This window comes from Schistocerca nitens, chromosome 7 (assembly GCF_023898315.1).
Source record: "Schistocerca nitens isolate TAMUIC-IGC-003100 chromosome 7, iqSchNite1.1, whole genome shotgun sequence".
NCBI classification, from domain to species: domain Eukaryota; kingdom Metazoa; phylum Arthropoda; class Insecta; order Orthoptera; family Acrididae; genus Schistocerca; species Schistocerca nitens.
The window spans coordinates 107,796,508-107,817,370 of NC_064620.1; the positions used below are offsets into that span (position 1 = coordinate 107,796,508).

General features: G+C 41.8%; 1 pseudogene; it reads left to right on the forward strand.

The window, feature by feature from the left end:
* Window positions 1–7,492: 7,492 nt before the first annotated feature.
* On the forward strand, window positions 7,493–7,610 carry LOC126195973 (5S ribosomal RNA; annotated as a pseudogene).
* Window positions 7,611–20,863: the final 13,253 nt, after the last annotated feature.

Sequence of the window (20,863 nt, forward strand, 5' to 3'; positions counted from 1 at the left end):
TCTCCATTACTCTCAAACTCAGATGAACTATTGGTAATAAATAGTTCTTATGGCAAAAGTAACCAAACTTAAACGTTTTGCCGCGCGGGATTAGCCGAGCGGTCTCAGGCGCTGCAGTCATGGGCTGTGCGGCTGGTCCCGGCGGAGGTTCGAGTCCTCTCTCGGGCATGGGTGTGTGTGTGTTCGTCTTTAGGATAATTTAGGTAAAGTAGTGTGTAAGCTTAGGGACTGATGACCTTAGCAGTTAAGTCCCATAAGATTTCACACACATTTGCACATTAAACATTTTAGCAGGTCCACTATACTTTTTTTTCATTTTACTGTTTCAACAATATGCAAACCTGAGAACTACGCTATTCATGATTTCTTTTTAGTACACTAAGTTAGTAGGAAGCGGGATACTTTTAACAGTGCAAAAATGGATGAGCTGCCCTTCTTCAAGGTTTGAATGAAGCCTTTTTGAACAAAACCTATTAGTAACTTTCACAAACATGTCATTTACTGCCGGCCGGAGAGGCCGAGCGATTCTAGGCGCTACAGTCTGGAACCGCGCGACCGCTGCGGTCGCAGGTTCAAATCCTGCCTCGGGCATGGATGTGTGTGATGTCCTTAGGTTATTTAGGTTTAAGTAGTTCTAAGTGCTAGGGGACTGATGACCTCAGAAGTTAAGTTCCATAGTGCTCAGAGCCATTTGAACCAATTTTTTGTCATTTACTATTTCCCTATTGTTGCTTCTTTGCCTAGCTTCACAAAATTCTTGTTTGATCTGCAAACGAATTCTGGTTGTTGATTCAAGTAAAACGGCAGATCATTAACATAAAGCAAGAACAGTAGTTGCCAAATGATCGAACTTTGGGTGACTCCCATTGTAATTTCTTCCCATGCAGAGTTCGCGCATGTAATTAAATGTTGAAAAATACTTAGGAGGAAGACTCAAAGAGACTGTTTAATCCTGAACACTCACATCATGAAAGGTGAAGGAAGCTGACGGTCGAAGAAGGGAGGCGCCCCGTTCCGCTTTCACTGCCTCGGCTCTCCATCTTCGATTAGACATCATAAATGAGCTCAGTAAAACGAAAACTCGTCATTTGAGTCCGTTATTGGGTACAAGTCGACTACATCAGCCTACGAAGGAGAGGAAGTGCATGAATTGGTTCAAATGGCTCTGAGCACTATGGGACTCAACATCTTAGGTCATAAGTCCCCTAGAACTTAGAACTACTTAAACCTAACTAACCTAAGGACATCACATACAACCATGCCCGAGGCAGGATTCGAACCTGCGACCGTAGCAGCCCCGCGGTTCCGGACTGCAGCGCCAGAACCGCATGGCCACCGCGGCCGGCGAAGTGCATGAATTCCCAAGTATAATGCTGGACTCGTGGTACTGCTGTTACATACGCAAACGCTGGACAACACTGTTATTATATACCAATGTATACATTTGTGTGCACGTATACAGTTAAGTGCATCTGTATATATGTTTGTTTTATGTACATGTGTATATTTTTCTATGTACGTATTTTTCAAGAGTGCTGGAGATTTATTTTAATATTCAATCTCTATTTAGAGAATGTCTAATAATTACGTTGACTTACACAGAGATTCGATACAGTACCGAGTTTACGACGACGCTCCAAGAAAATAGCACGTGAAGAGATAGTGTATTTTCTAAATGGTGGAATAAACAAGAATACAACCGTTTTTTTCGCACTCGACGAACTTTGATTTCCGTCTGAGGTGTGAGGTATAGGATCGAACTTTTCCAGAGCACTCTACCTATTATGGAGTACAATCAATTCTCGTATTGCGCCTTCTACAATCCCACAGCTTAGTTAGAGGCCATCCAATCCTGACAATCCGTCAGTTTCGTCCTATCAGTGCGACATTACAGCAGCAAATTCGTCCATTCAACTTTCTTACTAGCAAGATGGTGACACAGCAACGGGATTTTTGTAATTTTGTATATTTATAGTACCTGAAGTTCAGAACTCAATCATTAATTCAGCAAAGTAGTCTAATCCAACTGTCAAAAACTCTCGATAAAATCGACTTTACAGTTTTCCGGCCGTCTTCAATACTCCAAAGTAAAGTCACCCGCCATGTAGGGATTCCAAGGCTTGAGTCCTGGCTGATATAGATTTTTAAACACGGAGCATGTTCTGCCAGCATTTCCGCGAAGCGTTAAAAACATAAAGATGGAGAAAAATCAGTAGCCCTCGAAAGTGGTAGTCGATGGTTGGAGTCTTGCTTCTCTCATTACATTTTTCTTCGTTTTTACATTCAATTCGAATATCAGCGCCGTTTAAATATTTGTAAAATTCGTGAAACATATGCTAATTAACAGATATCTGTCATTTTTATGAAAATGAACGTATTCTTACTTTTAATTACATATCGCACACAAAAATCCAGTTTTCATTGAAAATACCTTAATCACTGATTTTTTATAAGAGACTGTTTAAATTAAAAAAAAATACGAATTAAATTATTTTCATACTTATGTATTTTGTGCATCCGGAAATGTTGATGGGACATCCAGGGCCGGGATTCGATCATGGGCGACCCACATGGTAGATGAGCGTTCTACACAGAATCAGACAGACCACGGAAAAAGAATCTTGCTATATGGTATTAAGGGCACCCGTAAAACTTCAAAGACGATATTCTCAACAGTTTTTGTGAAATGCATCGAACTGTTTTCGATGATCGATATTTTAGTTCTATACTTCAAGTACCACGAATATAAAAAAATCCAACTGTTAAGCACCAAGTGCCGCTGAGCAGGATAGCTTGGATACAGGAGTGCGTAGGTGACAAGCCTCTAGGCCTTTGCTTTAATATCTCACTTACATCATTTATCAAATGTCAGATACTTGCGTACATTGGTACTTGAACCACATAACTTCACACAATATCAAGTTTATTATACGAGATATCTTTATAGCCGGGAGGCCTTATGATACACATTATACAATCACAAATCTTTCAGGGAGTTGTATATAAAATTATTTTAAATTTAAAGAATTGGAATCTGACTAACATATTTCAACACAACTGGCAATACTACAATACATTTGAAACTCATGGTAAATGAATCGACTAAAATTTTTAATGCAACAGATAATTGCAATAAAAAGTTTTAAAAATCTAAATGCAAGTAAATTGACCGAAATCATTAAAGCATAACTGACAATTTAACTATGGCACTCCCGAAAATATTCAGGTACAACTTCAGTTAGGCTAGATCGAGATACAGAACTTATGTAGACAGTAACAATCATTAAAGGAAACGTAGCGGAGGCAGTTGCTCGTGAAGTCGGCGCACCACGCCGTAGTCAGCATTCATAGCTAGCACACAAATAGAACATGCCCGCGAGCCAAACCCTGCGCCGGGAGACCTTATGATACACCATATACAGTTCCACCTCTACAAAAGAAACAAAAAGCACAATAAGTTTACATATCATAATAAAGCAATCGTATACATCGAAGTCTCCTTCTACCGTGCCTCAATAACCAAAATGATTTAGTTTTAACAGCTGCAAAAGGTAATAGTGCACAGATTAATACTGAAGCAAATCATGTACATTAGAACTTCCTCTGACGTAGCTCACAAGAAATGACATATAAATAAAAAAAACTGATTTAATAGTAATAATGGACAGTTGAATACTGAAGACACTAAAACTTCCTCTGAAATGCCTCACAACAACCGGCACATAAATAAAAAAACTAACTTGGTTTCAGCCAATGCAGAAAAATAATGGTGTATAGTTTAATACTGAATCAAATTAAGGGCGCAATAACGGGCCGCGCTTGTCCAGGGAATCACTTTCGGTGTCCAAGACTGGTGGCACACACCAGTCTAATACGCGCTCCGTCCGATCTGCATCTATCAAGCAGGGTCTGCACTCCGGGCTTGCGCACAGATTAGGAAGCGCTTCCATACAGCGGCGCGCACCCTCTCGCGACGACGGACTGTCCAAAGAGGCTCAGCGAGTCTGACGATCGATCGATCTAAATGAAACATGTCAACAACATCCGATTGTCGTGTGGGCTCCTTGTAAGTCACGATTATCCATACACTCCCTCGTGCTTCGGTGGGAGGGAACGAGTCGACTAATAGGAAGCAATTACAGCGCCACTGTTCTCGGAGTTGCTGACATCATTGTTTATGAGTAAGTAATTACTTTTGCGCTCCTCTCCCTTGCAAACCGCGCTTACCGCAGTCAGTTGATGGCAAAAGTAGGTACAATCTGACCAACATTAGTATATCTTAAATTTTTTTCTGGTGTCATTTACATAAAACTAGGTCAGACTTTTCTTATCGAAACCTATCATGGTTTTATTGTAGCTCGTACTTAACATCATGCCATATGCCAAGCCGACATGAACCGGAAGTTACGTAGAAGAAACAGCTACAATGGTCATTTCCTTGCTTGACACTGCCGTCTGAGCGGTGGATACCGCTGGATCTCCCTAGCTCTTACTGTGCATACGATCTGGAAAGCGTGGCTGTTTTATTATTGGTGCAGCCTTCGTAGAACAGGAGTCTCGCTTCAAGGTTTTGCAAAGAAAGAGAGGCTAATATTATTTTCTTTCGATTTCTGGTAAGTATTTGAAAACATGTCTTTCTGCCACTTTCGAAACATGTTCTGTAGAGTCAATATCGCCTCGCAGATGATAGGGAATCCTGTAAACGTTCTGCTGGTTGCTACAGAGATGTACAACAGAAGCCAACAAAAGCGAACGGGAAAAGTGGGTAGTATTTTTCATGTCTCATGCTTTCCTTCCGTTATGTAGGAGTAAAATCCCTTCTCCTTATAGAATATTCGTCAGGTCATAAAAGTTTTGATTCGGTAACAGACACACTTCGATTTCACCCTAACAAAGAGGTAGACATCTACTTCAGGTTACACCTTACACGGCAGATGTATATCGACCGCAACAATTTTTTCCGTCAGTGGAGCGAATTTCACAGTACATTAACAGAAGAAATTATCATTATCATATCACTGTAGGTTGCAGTCTGCCTTCATGGTAACATTCTCAAGTTGCAGCCACTAGTAACCTATCAGTTTTCTATGACAAATAACAAAACGCTGCATCAGATACAGTTTTCCATGCAAACCATGATGTGTATTGAGAATTTATTCTTGTTATCAAGTGCAAATATTTACAATGAAATTTTATGTGATGTTCGTGTGTGTTTTGTCCTGCCTCTCTTGCCCTACAGCCATCGTTCATGATTTACAGCAGTGCAAAAATCTTGTAATTTTTTACATGATAATATTAGAAAGTAGTATTTTTTGTTCGTCTACTTATAGGTACTGTGCCTCCTTCATTGAGTGGAAGCATTAGTACACTGTCACCAACATGTACCATTACGCACCGTACGGCTCTTTGTGAGATAACAGCAGTCATTATGCTTTTGTATCACACAGTTGTTGATTAAGGGCTTTAGGCACATTACTTTTATTAATTGTTGAGTAAAACTATGCATACTTGTAATAGAGTGTCTCATGTTAAGTACACGGAATATGGGGCAATTTGTTACTGTTTCATTTGATGCCTGTCTGTAACAGTCATCTTATGGAGCAATATGTTGAAATTTCGTTTGATGCATATCTGTAATTGGTGACATATTGAGGAATTTGTTACAATTTTGTTTTATGTCTATTGTAACTAGTAACATATGGGGCATTTTGTTAGAATTTTGACTGATCTTATCTGTAACTGGCAATGCGTGGGGCAGTTCGTTACAATTTCAGCTGAGGTAGTTGTTACATAAAGTATGATCCAAAGATCGAAGTATGATCGTCACCAAGTAACCTGTAAGTTAGATCATCAGTACCAATAAGTGAGAAACATATGTTCTCACAAGCAATACAGACAATTTTAAAGTGTGGTGCATAAATTGAATTATTCTCATCGACAAAGGCACTTAGGTCTGTAATTTAGATCTGTAGTGTGGTGTGTGTTTCTTAATGTTTTAATGTTTTAGAACAAATCTTTTATTTTATAAGTAATACAATTTACGCTTTCTTTAATATGTGGCACAATGATCGACCTTTGGATATTGCCCAGTGCATCATAACCTCTAAATTAGACCATCACTGACAATATGAAGTCCATGCGTATTTTTTTTTCTTTTACAGAACATTAAGGTTACAATAGTAGTGCCACATGATTTGAACTATCTTACATATTTCGCTAAATAATACAGACATTTTTTTAATGCGAGAATCGAATTTTTGCTCATAATCAAAGATCTGTATGGAACCTTGCTCATCATTGTCTTTGACTGAGCAGTGTTTATAATAAAGCTAATATGTGATATTTGGTGGATTTCGAATTTATACTTGTTTGTAACGAACATGTGCAGCTTAAGTGATACACTGTATTATAGACCTTGTCTGCACCACTTTTATTACGATTTGTTGTGCTAAACTGTTGGGGACTGTCATTTCAGTGGGTAAACATGCTGTAAATATTGATATTACACTGGTGTGGAAATCTTAAGGACGAAAGTAATTTTCGCATGATGTGTCACTGCCAAGTAACATAGACTGATGCAATTTGGGCCACACATTGAGAGGACTGTCACAGTTTAGTGCAGAAGGTAACTGAATAAAATACGCAGTGAGACGATAAGAAATGACACTTTTAGTCAAAGACAATGACTATGCTGAAGACACCTTCATTTATGATGGCCCCTGGATATTGCGAATGGTGGGATACTCTTCTCAGTACGGTCTGTGGTCATCACGGGCAGCATTTCACACTCTGAAATGTGCTCACACGCTGGCCATAAGATTAATAAGAAATTATTGTGGTAGGGCTTTCTAGTCCTCCACCAGTGCGACTGTTTACTGCTGGATGATCATTGTTGCATGTGGACTTGCTGCAAAATGTCTATACAATGCATACCACGTATGCTTGATGGGATTTAAGTCAGAGGAACTGGCAGGCCAGACTATTTGCAAAGTATCCTCTCATTTCAAGAGCGTCTCCACCTGCACTGTTTAATGTGATCACACATCCATTCATAAAAGTGATGTTAGGGCCGAAAGCACCACTGAAAAGATGAACATGGGGTAGGAGTACAGCGTCACAATAAAGGTGATCAGTGAGTGTACCATATTCAAAGACTTTGAGGTTAGAATGTCCTTGCAACATAATATCTCCCCTCACGATAACACCTGGACCGCCACCATCATCACGTTTGACAATGGTACATGTGTTCTCATATGGTGAGAGGTGGGGACATGTAATGCATCCAGGAACATTGTCAAACGTGACTGTCAAGCACGATGTTATTTTACACACATGTGTTTTGTAATCTCACAGAAAAATCATACAGACAGTTTAGGCATGGAGCTAACATCGTGGTACTTAATTTGAGATTCTACAGTCAGGCTTTATGTGTAAAGCGTATCTTCACCCGTACGTAACACAAAATCGCAATATTCTAGTAATTATTTTAGCTGCCAGCAGCCTTGCCGCAGTGGTAACACCGGTTCCCGTCAGATCACCGAAGTTAAGCGCTGTCGGGCTCGGCTAGCATTTGGATGGGTGACAATCCGGTTTGCCGAGCGCTGTTGGCAAGCGGGATTTACTCGTTATTGTGAGGCAAACTGAGGAGCTACTTGATCGAGAAGTAGCGGCTCCGGTCTCGTGAACTGGCATACAGCCAGGAGAGCGGTGTGCTGACCACATGCCCTTCGATATTCACATCCAGTGATGCCTGTGGGCTGAGAATGACACGGCAGCCGGTCATGACCTGTTCGGGCGAAGTTTAGTTTAGTTTTTAGTAGTTATTTTAGCTAATGAGTGCTTTGAACAGTTATAGAACAATAACACATGTTAGAAGTGGAAATATTTGATTTAGGGCTTCATTGTGCAGTGCACACCAAGTGCAAAGATCGAAATTTGGTTGTTGTGCAGTGCAGCTTAGATCGTTAGTTTCACATGTATTTTGATAAGTAATGAAGACAATTTAGACATTGAAATACTGCAAGTTTCAGCAGTATTGTCAACATCTGTATGTATTTTTGACAAATAATACTGACGTTCTAGACTCGGAAATTTTCAATTGTGTTGCTGATGAAGCGTACATTTATTTGATACATAACACGAACATGGAAATACCGCAAGTTAAACCATTATCGTCCTTATCTTTACGTATTTTTGGCAACTAACGTAACATTATGTGAGTGTTGCTTACGAACTATTAATAATACGTTTTATTTATGGAAATGCTGTTACACCAGCATTGTGAATATCTTTATGTATTTTTGAGATATAATAAACTTAAGTGATTCAAGATGTTCAGGTGCTGAACAAGGTGGTTGCTCTTGGGCTATGTACTGATTAGCTATTCCATGTACGCAGTTCAGGTCATTTGGATACATTCGAACATGCCGCCAGTTTATACAGTAGAGGTGAAGCTTACAGATTTTTGATAAATAATGCAGACATTTTAGACGAGGAAGTGCTGTAAGTTACACGAGTATGCTCAGTATCTTCATGTAATTTTGATAAATACTTCAAGTAATTTGGATACTTTTGAACGTGGTACCCGTTCGATCAATTCAGATCATTCTGATACTTTTTTACACTGCACTAGCATGGACTGTGACGTCAAGCAGGTTGAATAGCATAACTGGACTGGTTCCTCAATGCAAAATTTTCATTTTTAATTTGATATTAGCGCAGGTGGACTAGTTCTACGATTTTTATTTTTTAATTTCCTACCACCACCATTTACGATTCCGCCGTCTTGGATTGTGACATCATCACTCCCAGCATGTGATGTCATGCAGTCAAGGTCAGTTGCCCACAAGTGTGACGTCACGAGGGTTCATGGTCAGTCAAATTTCGCTGGAGTATATCAAAAACGTACTACTCAAGCGTAATTTATATGTGCGTACATGGAAAAGGTATACGCTGTCAAACTCGAATACTCGAATGGTTCTTTTGAATATTAAGAAGACACAGTTAAGAGTTTCTATATTCCTTCATGTAAAGATATAGTCATATGAAATATAAAGAATCTTTTTGAAACATGCTGTACATACTAATATTAGGTACTTCCACGTGTATGAGAACAGCCAATGTGTAGCTCTTGTGTTTAGGCCAAGGAAGAAAATGCCAAAAATTACGAAAATTGCTGCTGACAAGCCGGTACCAGTTCGAGCGACACGCAAGAAGGATCCTGTGTTCTTTAAAAAAATAAGTATTTGAGGTACATTATCAGTGTTTCTATATGAAGGTATGGATCAGAAGTCCGATGTAGTTGAGGCGACGGTTTCAAACGAACATTGTGTTCCTTTCCGAGGAGCACACACAGGTCATGTGTGTGAGTCCTAGAAAAGAAAGATAGCGTTAGATGATTCAATATCACAAAGCAAAGATAGATAGCGAGACACTAAAATGAGTTGTAAATAATTAATCACACCTAACCACTGCAGATGAAGTAACTACACTGACTGAAACATTCCCAAAAAATTAAAAAAAATGTTACATACATTTTAGAACCTCAAAATGGTAGTCAAAGTACTCCATTATATCTCCCATCCGTTGAAGAATATGAAGATATTATCCTCAAATGCATAATGCCATATGCTCCGTATTGTCTCTCCGCATAAATTTCCTGTTTATTGTGCTTGATCAAAATTAAAAACAAATTTATTTAAATCAGTCGAAACAATGAGAATGATGAATTTTAAAGTTTGAAATGAGTTTTTTAAAAAGCTTTGAGAAGATAATTACCATAACTTTGGGCGAGGCTGTTATAAAGCTCCGTATTTTAACAGGAAAAAGGGGTTCTTGCGTCACATGTACTCCAAAAAAGAACGGCTTTAATTCAGTCAGACTTTGTTTTACGTTAGCAGATTTCATTAACAGAGCTAGTGTTCTACTGACCTTAATGAGATGTATCTTTCAGAAGTTTTATGTGAATAGTGCTCAAACATTTCTTTTGTTTTCGTGTTAATGCAGTATGAACTGAAAGAAACCCACAACCTCTCTCGTGTTGAAAAGCGTTTCCAACTTTTATGATGTGTTTCATTGTGCTGTTTTGTCACTTCGTTTCATTTCCGTATTCAGCTTGACGCATCAAGACTGGCTTTGGATATTCACTCAGCATAATATTCGTAGGTGCTCCTGTGAAAATGTTGATATGTTTCACGAACAACTGCTATGAGCTTCCGTGGGTGATACTTGCTGGTGGGCAGTAAGCGTGATTGATTAGAGTTACATACAGTAAATTTGCTAATGTGCAGTTTTACAGCATTTTGCATGCTTCTGATTACTTATTTCTGCATTTATTTCACCTAGCAAGATAGGGCCATATGGCTCTCTCTTACGTGTTACCAAACATCCTTCGTGAGTTAATGCTACAATTTGCCTAGTACATGAGTTACACATAATAATAACAGTAGTGAAAATAATGATAATAGATACAAGAATATTTGATATATCAGTAATGTCAGTCTTACTAATATTGTGCTAAGTAACTACGTTATGCTTCTGTCGAATGTGTGTGATTAGTTATTATTAATGATACACTGCAGCAGTACAGAAGGAATCAAATCTGGAGAACAAGTTGAGCGATAAAGTTACGTCAGATGTTATCAGATGAGACCAAGGGAAAGAAACATAAATAGATCAGAATAGCTAAATGTTGAGAGTGTGATAAAAACAAAGGTTTCGCAAATTTTTTTCTTTTTTTCCGTAGAGGGATGCAGTGTCATGAATAGGTGTAAACCAATATGCTACAAGCCTCAGATGTTGCAAATTATGGGATGAGGATGAGTATCTGATATGTTTCAAGGGGTGCTGAGGAATCCTGTTACTAAGAAACTAATGAAGAAAACAAAGCTCGTGCAACTCACATTGCCTCTACAGTCACATACACCCTAATCGTAGGAATGGCGGATGTGATAAGACAAGTGAATGCTGCACACATGTCTTAGGCAAGCATTGGAAGCAAGCTGGCTTGAATCGTTTGACGTGTTTCAGTATTTGTTACGAGGTGAACCAGCATCACAGAAGTAAATATTCCGCAGGACTAAAGAATGGGCTAATTTTTGTTTTATTTTAGACGCAAATATATTCTGACGTTCTCTGTGTTGCATGTAGGCACGGAAGGAATTACCCGCATGCTGTGACAGTTTGTTCTTCCCACCTGTGACATTCGACCAGGATTATGCCCATATACTTAGCTGCTTTATGATAGGCTAATTAGATGCCATCAAAGAGTGTAGCAGCGTCACGAAAATGGTTCCTCATCAATTTCCGGCGCTGTTTTAGGTTGACATGTGACCTCTTACCGATATCTAAGGCCCGTTGAATTACTGTTACGTGATTAAATTATATAGTAGATTTAATTATCCAGGGATTAGAATTATGAACAACCTGAACTGAAACGATCGTACAGACAAATGTTTTATGGGAGGCCAACCAAAGTCTGCCGTTTCTCGCCAGACACTTCAGACATGGAAAAAATCTACTACTTAAAGCACTTACGCTACATCTGCTAGTCCCTCACGCTACATCTGCTAATCCCTTTCTAGAGTGCTGCTGTGCAAAATGGGATTCTTAGCAATTAGGGTTGACGAAGAACATCTATAAAGCTCAAAAAAGGAAAAGTACTTTAGGATTATCACGAAATATGGGAGAGAGTGTTAAACAGATATTAAGCTAGTTGGAATGGCAATAATTAAAAGAGAAACATTTTTCATTGCAATCTGTCAACATAATTTCCCTTCGAAAGCCAAAATATTTTGTTGCCTCCCACTTATATTAAAGACTTTGTGTTCATTTTTGTCACACCCTATTGAAGAGGAGAAAAGGAGAGACAAAGAGGTTCAAGGTGATGTCTCACACATTCTGTCGAGCGCTTAAGTCGGTTTGTAATGGAGGAGTTAAATTTTTGGTTGGACAGGGTTGATGACATGCTCCCCTGTTTAGCTTACTTTGCTACTTCCAAGTTGGTCGTACGCTGTGTCATTGTGAATACAACGAAATTTTTTAGATTGTTCAAGACTTAAGTGCTTTCAAAAAAAGCTTGTATTGTCCAACAGTAGAGTAAAAGTTGTGTTTTTACGTCTGCATGTACACCCCATTAGCCGCCTTACGTCACCTATCGGAGGGTACAAATGGTTCAAATGGCTTTGAGCACTATGGGACTTTAACATCTGTGGTCATCAGTCCCCTAGAACTTAGAACTACTTAAACCTAACTAACCTAAGGACATCAAACACATCCATGCCCTAGGCAGGATTCGAACCTTTGACCGTAGCTGTCGTGCGGTTCCGGGCTGAGCACCTAGAACCGCTCGGCCATCGCGGCCGGCTCGGAGGGTACGTTCAGTGTCGCTATCATTGAACTCTTTCTTATTGCATTCACGAATGGTGTGTGAAAGAACTACTGCCTGTAACATTTCTCATGATGTCTAGCTTCTCAGATACTTTTCGTTCAATTTGAATTTAAGATTTTGCTGCTGTTACTTCCTGGTTGCTTCTAGCTATCCGTTCACAGTCTTACGTGGACATTACTAGCCTTAAATGAGACTAATTTTGATATCTTACGACGAACGCTCCCGCAGTTAACTAGTACACCTATGACGCTGACGTTTACCTTTTGTGATCTGTAAGAACGAATGAGAAGTAATAGGATTTGAATGCAAATACTTTGAATTAAAAGTAACGTCTACAATTGTAAAAATGCTGTTGTTAGATATTGTCATACTTTTACAGAATTCTCGGGTGAAGTTCATCTTTACTGGTCTTGAATAGGGTCTTGGATTCCGGGTCCATAGACTCTTCTGAAGTGGTGGTTCCCGATTTATTTCTTTTAACTTCCTATTTTCTATTTTTGTTTGTTATTTTTTTATTTTTCATGTATTCTTTCATCTTCACTCAGCTGCAAGTCGACGTCGTTATGGAACATCTTCCAAGACGGCTCGTGGAACCTAGACCCTGTGCGACTGTGCAGGTGCCAGTTGCCTGGAAGTGGGATGTAATGCTTCGATTTTGTCGAGGAATTTCATAGTGGATATCCAAATTTGTTCCCTGAGGAGCGACATGAAACGCTCACAGTGGAGGTCCTGACTGTGACTCCAACGGGGTGTACGGAGTACGGCCCGAAAGTACCGATTCTAGACCGCCTGGAGGAGGCGTAAGGATAAGGGCAAACAGTGCACGATGTCGAGTAGCCGTAAAGAAGTGCTGGGAGGACTGTTGTGGAAATAGGCGGAGCTTGGTCATGGTCAGTATAGCGTAGATCTGGTGGAGACGGTGTAACAGTTTGATTAGTTTTTATCGTACGTGTGAGTAAAAAAGTAATTTCTTGTTAACTCTGTCAGTCCAGCTGAGTGGTCGATTATGGAGAATCAGAGAATCACGGAGATCGGGACGTCATCGTGTAAACATCACGACCTTCGTCTTTTCTGTCTTGAGTTTAATACAGTGTTGCGCCGCCCATTGTTCCGACAAGGTCAGTTGTCGCTGGACGCGGTTGATGAAGGCAGTGACTCGTCGGCTACTGGTTAACAAAGCTGTATCGTCAGGAAATTGGGCAAACACCACTCGCGGCAGAACAGGAGTGTCGTTAACATAGGTGACAATGAGAACTGGTAACAAACCCGATAGTTGTGGTATGCCTTCCGAAATGTGTTTGAGACTGGAGCGTTGTCCTATGTTAACTGTTATATTCCTGTCCCGAATAAAGCTGATGCTCGGCTTGATACAGGAGTCAGGAAGGAAGCAGTCATACAATTTGGTGATCAGTTTGTAACGTCAGACCCGGTCGTACACCTTCTCTATATTCAAAAACTTGGTGGCAGTATAATTAGACACATTCATATTATGGGAGATATATTCTGAGATACGTAGAAGTAGTAATTCCGTCGAAAGCCGAGGTTGAAAAGTGAACTGATCCGGCCTTATCACATCCTGGGCGAGAACTACAAGTCGTATCCCGTAGCGCGGAGCAAGCTGTGAGCAGCAAGGGGCGAGCACGGAGCAGCGCGAGCACGCTACCCCCACTACCAGACCAGAGCGGAGAGTGGGGAAAGTCACGTGGTGCACAAAACAGCTGCCGCCAGTCAACGTAAATCCGCGGCCACCTGCAGGGATATCACTCACGAATTATTACTGCGACAAATGAAACAAATAAAGGAGAATGTACACATGCCAGATAATTTTATTAGCTTAGTGTATGCCTCTACATACACATTAATTTGTGAACTGTTACACAATAAAAGGTGTCACTGAAGTGTGGGATTCTCAGTTATCTTGTACTTTTTGCCCTTTACAATTGCGTCTATGTTCGGAGTAATTGTTCTTGTGCATTTTAGGCGCAGCGTGCAGTTTAAATTTCGATCAGACAATGCGTTTCTCAGGCGTGTCTTGTTACATTTCATTGCAGAGAACAGTTGTTCACAAACATACGTGGAACCGAACATTGATATTATTGTAGCCGCCAGTTTGTGCAAACGAGGAAATCTATGCTGAGGGAAGTGTCTGTAGAATTCCAAAATGTCTTGTTCTGAAATTTGCCTCTGTAATCTCTGTCACACTGCAGGTCAATAATTTCTTGCTGCAGGTCAGGACGAATCTCTTAAATATTCGCTGAATATGGAGAGAACAGATAAAAATCACTGTCTGGTGCTGTCAGATCTTGAAAGCGCTGATCAACTAAACTATGTGAATAACGTTCACAGTCTTTTTGAACATCTTGCATGGATTATAATTTAGGAAAAAGAGCTAGATTTCCTGTTTCCAGCTGACTCACCCAAAATGTCAATTTAATTTTAAAAGCTCGTATTCGATCTATGAAGTGAGTAATTAGCAGATCTTTACCTTGTAGTAAAATGTTCAAAGCATTCAGATGGCTAGTTAAATCTGCTAAGAACGCGAGATCACATTCAAACGTGCGCGCGCATTTCCCCTCCCTCCCCTCACTCCCTACTCCGCGACCTTGCACCTGCTCGCGAGCACGTGCCTGAGCAGACGCGAGTACTCGCGCTCAAAATCGGCCAGTTGTTAAGCCCTGCCGTAGCGTAACAACCGTTCAAGAATTTTGGACTTTGTCGGCAAGAGTAATTGGAGGGCTGGCTTAGATATTTTACAGGCACCACAAGAACGATCTTCAAGGTTACGGAAAATACTCCAATGACGTGTAACTGTTATAGATGTGTGTGAACAAAACAAATGGATTCCGAAGGATTTGCTTGAATTGGTCGTGAGTGACGCCATTTTGACTCAGAGCAGAGTGAATCCCAGAGTTGTGAATTATTCGTCGGATTTACACCGGAGTCGTGATAAGTGGTTATACTTGCTGGACAGTCCCCCTGCTTATTTGTACTCTCTTCCTGATCTCATCTGCGTCACAGTCACCCTCTGTTGAGTCAGCGTCGTTCTGAGCTTCGTAAGTCGAAGCGAAAAGTTCTGCTTTGTCGAGTAGGTCGTATGTCAGTCCTGTGGCACCCTGGTGTGCTTGGTTCAGTGATTGTGGACTCCATAGTCTGCGGACAAAACTCCACTCCACTCCAGCAGTTAGAGTAGACCGTGGAGCTGTTTATGCCACTTGCTGTCTTCGTAAACGTGCGGTTTGGCCTTGGGCTGTGTAGGTGCGCAAAGCTTGCTGAAACTTGCTGCAACACCTTCAAGTGCCTAGATTTTCTTCGCCGCACTTTGCGAAAGTTGGTTTTTGTCTTGGATATTTCGTGCAGTTCCGTGCCTATGGGGGCCTCCACATTTGACGCTCCTGGCGGCAAGCGACCATTAATTTGCAGTATGGAAATAACGCTGGCAGCGTTTACACTGTAGAGTAACTCCTTAGATTTGTAGGTTTTCACTTCCACTTTTGTGTCCATAATTAGAACGGAGTCTAAATCCGAGACACTCGTTATATGACGGAGTCTTATACCGAGTCACTCGTTGGACAGCAGGGAGTGACACACAGTAGACCGGTTGGACTTTTAATCTATTTCCCTTGGCGTCCTTCGTCTTCTACTGCTGCACCACAGTTGCGTAAAACCAATGGCATGTAACACAGCCTTTCTTCGCCGTAATTTCCGCCGGGATATAATTAATAACAGCCTTGTGTATCTTCTGATTTGTAGACTGGTGTGTATAGAGTGGAATTTTTGCGTCCTGAAAGAACTGCAGTGCTGTCTGCTGATCCGCTGTCGTTTCGAAATGGTACTTGATCGATTGCCTTTTATAGATGCTCCCGATTGATCGAGGCACATTTCTCCTCATTTCGGTGTTTAGGGGAATATGTTTTCTCATGTACTGTGTGGTTATGGGAGGAATTTTCGTCGATGGATGTCTTGCGCCAGAGATGGAAGGTTGTTTCATTCTTGGTTGAGGCGTCACTTCCATTAACTCATCCTTCAATTGGAATGGGGCGAATTGGTTGGAGGCTGATAGTGGAATTTATCGCTTAGTAGCATGAGCGATCTTTTGTGAGTTCTTCCTCCTACATCCAGTTCGTTTGCTTCGGACAAATTGAAAACCTGTGGATTCGTCGTTGCCTGACAGATGGGGAAGTTCCGAATTAGATTTGGTGGGGGGTGTTGGTGATTCGTCAGAATCAGAAGAGTCATCGTCGTGAGGCCTCGGCGTCATTTCGCCGCACCTAGAGGCTGTACCACTCGCCACTCTGTCTCCTCCTCTTCGATCATTGTTGTTCGCTTTCCTTGATGATCTTCAGTCAGTGTAATGTCGATAGGTGGTGGGGTGTGTGTTCTCAGTGTGACTGTCCTTCCCGTGGACTTGTGGCATGTTCCAGACATGGGCCATTGGCGTAGAGGACGCGTTCCCAACATTCCAGAAGTTGCCGTGACCGCAGCCTTGGTCGTCGTCGCCGAATTTCTGTCCTCCATGACCATGGTCGTCGTAGACGGGGCAGCCGATGGGGCTTATGGGGGCGCTGGCAGCGGTCGGCTGACCGGCGGTCCTCGCTCTGGCCTCGGCCACGCGCTCTCTCCGATCACTCGCTTGTACACCGCGTACTCGAACACAATGCGAATGGGCTTCGCTGCTTTGTTTTTCGGTGTGTGGCATTACTGAATTCTTACCCCCGTCAGCGGTCGCTGCTTCTAAGATAGGTGGTAGACGGAAATTTTCTCCTTATTTGACACTTTTGGAGAGAGGTGGGCACTCAAGTGAGACGCTTTCACCTGTAGAATCGTAAATGTTGGCAATACTCTCTTAGGATTTAAAGGTTGGCTACAGAGCGCATACACAAGCTCTGGAATCTAAGATATTGTTGTCGCGCTTCGCAGCGCACGGATTAATTAGTGGCAGTTTTGAAGCCAGTGTAGGAGCCCACCTGCTGTGGTGCGCACGTGTGTTGGGCGAGGGGTCGTCGCCGAGCTGCCGTACTGCCGTGTCCGCCAGCAGCGACACAGGATTTGGTATTGAGATGATATTTTTTATAATTTGCAACGTGCTTATTAATTTAAAGAAAAGGGTTTGTGTATGTGCGTAGCAGCAGACGATAATTTTGATAATGATAGGAGTTGAATTATTAAGGGAAACCATTGTTAGGCGAATAGATTAAGTATCGATTTTTGTCATTGATTTCTTTTGTAATTGTCAGGGAATTGTTTCACTATGTATTTAATTCAGAAGTATTTCAGTCTGTCTCAAGAGTTTGATTAATTTGTAATATTGCTTTAATGCCACTGGAGGTAGATTTACTACGAAGCGATTGTTCAAAGAGCTTCTAGCGCTTTATTAAATGAATGAGAAAGAATCGCTTTCAGAATATAGTTTTTGAAAAAAAGGAATTACTTGTTTGGGTTTTCGTTTATCGAGTTTAGATTTGACCAAACCCTTTCTCTTGAATTATATGTAGTTGTAGTAAGCAGCAGCAGCCGCAGCAACAGCAGGAGCCGCCATACAGAACATGCATTGCACTCAGCTTGAATAATAGGTTTTTTAATGTTTTTGTTAAATAATGGAATGCAGCAGATCAAGCAGTGGCAGCAGAAAGACCAAGTAAGTTATCTGTTGCCCACAGGACCAATTAAAAAAAATAAAGTTTAGGCGATCTCTGTAATAGTAAAGTTAACAAGAGTACAAGCATGAGATTTTCAGTAGAAAAACACGAGATAAATAGATTAGGGCTCGCGACTTTCAATGTTAACGGGTTGAGCACATCTCGGTGAACGTAGGGCAGGGAAGTTTCTTGTGTTGACAGTGCACAGTTGTCACGCGACATTGTATCTACGCTACGGACGCAATTCGATGGTGCTTACGTGTTCAAGTTGCCGCTCTTGTGCTTGTGCACCAAGGAAACCCAAACACCGCTTAAGGCGTTTGTTCTCGAGAGTCTGAAGTTCTCTAATATTAGACTTGCAGGCGTCCCCAATCCGGCACTGCCACATAGGAAGGTGGGCAGTATCGTCGCCTTGAAGAGTGTCAGCTTCGTTGCCGTGTTGAGATCTTTGCTCAGAATGATTGGCATCAAGGCATGTGGTGTCGTATTCCTCTCCTTAACATGTATTTTGAAGATAAGTCCCTTGTCAAGCCATACACCAAGGTATCTTTGAGGGTACCCTGTTTTCGTTGATCATTAAGTCCACGTTCAGTATTCGCCGCTTCTTACTAAATATGACTGCTTCAGGTTTGGTTGCGTTAGTGGCTATTTTGTTCTAAAAATCCCAATATTTGAAGCCGATCCTATTGTTGCTGCATGCGAGCAATCAGTTGTAGTTTAATACGACCCATGGCTAAGAAAGCCGTGTCATCGGCATATGAATATGAAACAGTAACGGTGACAAGACAGAATCGTGATGGATGCCAGCAACGTGGTGTTTCGAGCCAAACTTCTTTCCTTAAAGCTGAATGAAGAGTTGTCGGTCGGGTAGAAATGTATTCAAAATCTTCACATAAGAGTCCTGAATAGCCGTGAGAACCTGCTCCAGCAGCTTAAGGCGCCAAACCTTATCGTACTCTTTCTCTGTATCTATCAAGACGCCAAGGCTAGAGCTGGACTTGTTAAAATTATACTTGATAAATTCAGTGATCCGGATGAGCTGATGTTCCACAGACAATTTTGCCTGGAAACCAAACTATTTTGGGCGTATGATGTGATGATGTTCCAAGAGAGCGATGATCCTGTTAACAAGAATTCGTTCCAGCACTTACCCCCTAGTAGGCAGTGAGATTATCGGGCGATACGATGAAGATGTAGGACAAGCTACGGAACAAGAAGAGCCTGCTGCTCTGTTCACTAGAATTCCAGCTTACATGTCGAGACGGCACCGTGATACCACTTTTCGCCAAGATATCTCACCACATCGGGACTGGAGCGGCCATTCGCATAAGACGAGCCAGCTTCGCGTTGGTGAGAGAGAGAATCCACTGTACTCGCCGATGTCTGGACACCACTTCGAAGAAGGTCCATCTCAAGATAGCGTCAGCTCTCTCCCACATAGTGCGAATGAGTTGAGGCTGTCACATGAGCACAGGCAGACAGCGTACGACGAAATGCCACAGCTAAACAGACGTCTAAGTTTGAACGTCTTGCAGCACTAAAGAAACCCACCCAAGAATCACTTAAGCGTACTCTGATCAATATTTCGGGAACAACCTATCAATGACGCAGCAATTTCAGTGCTCAGTTCTCTCAACGTCTTCATCAGAAGCATAAGGATGTCCCTGCAGATCGTCTTTCGTTATCGGGAACAGATGAAAGTCAGACGATGCTAAATCTGGACTGTATGGAGGATGCCTTACGGTGTTAAGATTCAGTCTCTGACTGCAAAATAATGTCTCCACCTTCGTAACTGTTCAACAGTTGGCAGCATTAGTATGCGGCAGGTATTGGCTTGTACCGTAGCCTCTTCTCTACAGCTCCAGTTGGCGGGAAGCCTTAGCATTGAACGGTTGTGTTGTTACAGTGTAAAGTATGGAACCCAGTGCAGACGGTCGGTCAATGCGATTTGAGCAACGTGCAGTCATTGAATTCTTGACAGAAGAAGGTGTCACCCCAAAGGAGATTCATCAGATAACGAAAGCAGTTTATGGTGACTGTGTTGGTGTAAGTACTGTGCGTCGTTGGGCAGGTACGTTTAAAGATGTTGAGGCGGAATCACTCTGAAACTACGGCTAACAAGGATCCGAAAGGAAAAGGGAAATGTTTTCGTGCAGCATGACAATGCCAAACCACACACTATACGTGCCAATACAGCAGAATATCAGAGACTGAATCTTAACACCGTAAGGCATCCTCCATACAGTCCAGGTTTAGCACCGTCTGACTTTCAACAGTTCCCGATAACGAAAGACGATCTGCAGGGACATCCTTATGCTTCTGATGAAGACGCTGAGAGAACTGAGCACTGAAATTGCTGCGTCATTGATGGGTTCTTCCCGAAATATTGATCAGGGTACGCTTAAGTGATTCTTGGGTGGGTTTCTTTAGTGCTGCAAGACGTTCAAACTTAGACGTCTGTTTAGCTGTGGCATTTCTTCGTACGCTGTCTGCCTGTGCTCATGTGACAGCCTCAACTCATTCGCACTATGTGGGAGAGAGCTGACGCTATCTTGAGATGGACCTTCTTCGAGGTGGTGTCCAGACATCGGCGAGTACAGTGGATTCTCTCTCTCACCAACGCGAAGCTGGCTCGTCTTATGCGAATGGCCGCTCCAGTCCCGATGTGGTGAGATATCTTGGCGAAAAGTGGTATCACCGTGCCGTCTCGACATCTAAGCAGGAAATCTAGTGAGCAGAACAGCAGGCTCTTCTTGTTCCGTAGCTTGTCCTACATCTTCATCTGTTGAAACCGGCTGCTGTGGCCGAGCCGTTCTAGGCGCTTCAGTCCGGAGCCGTG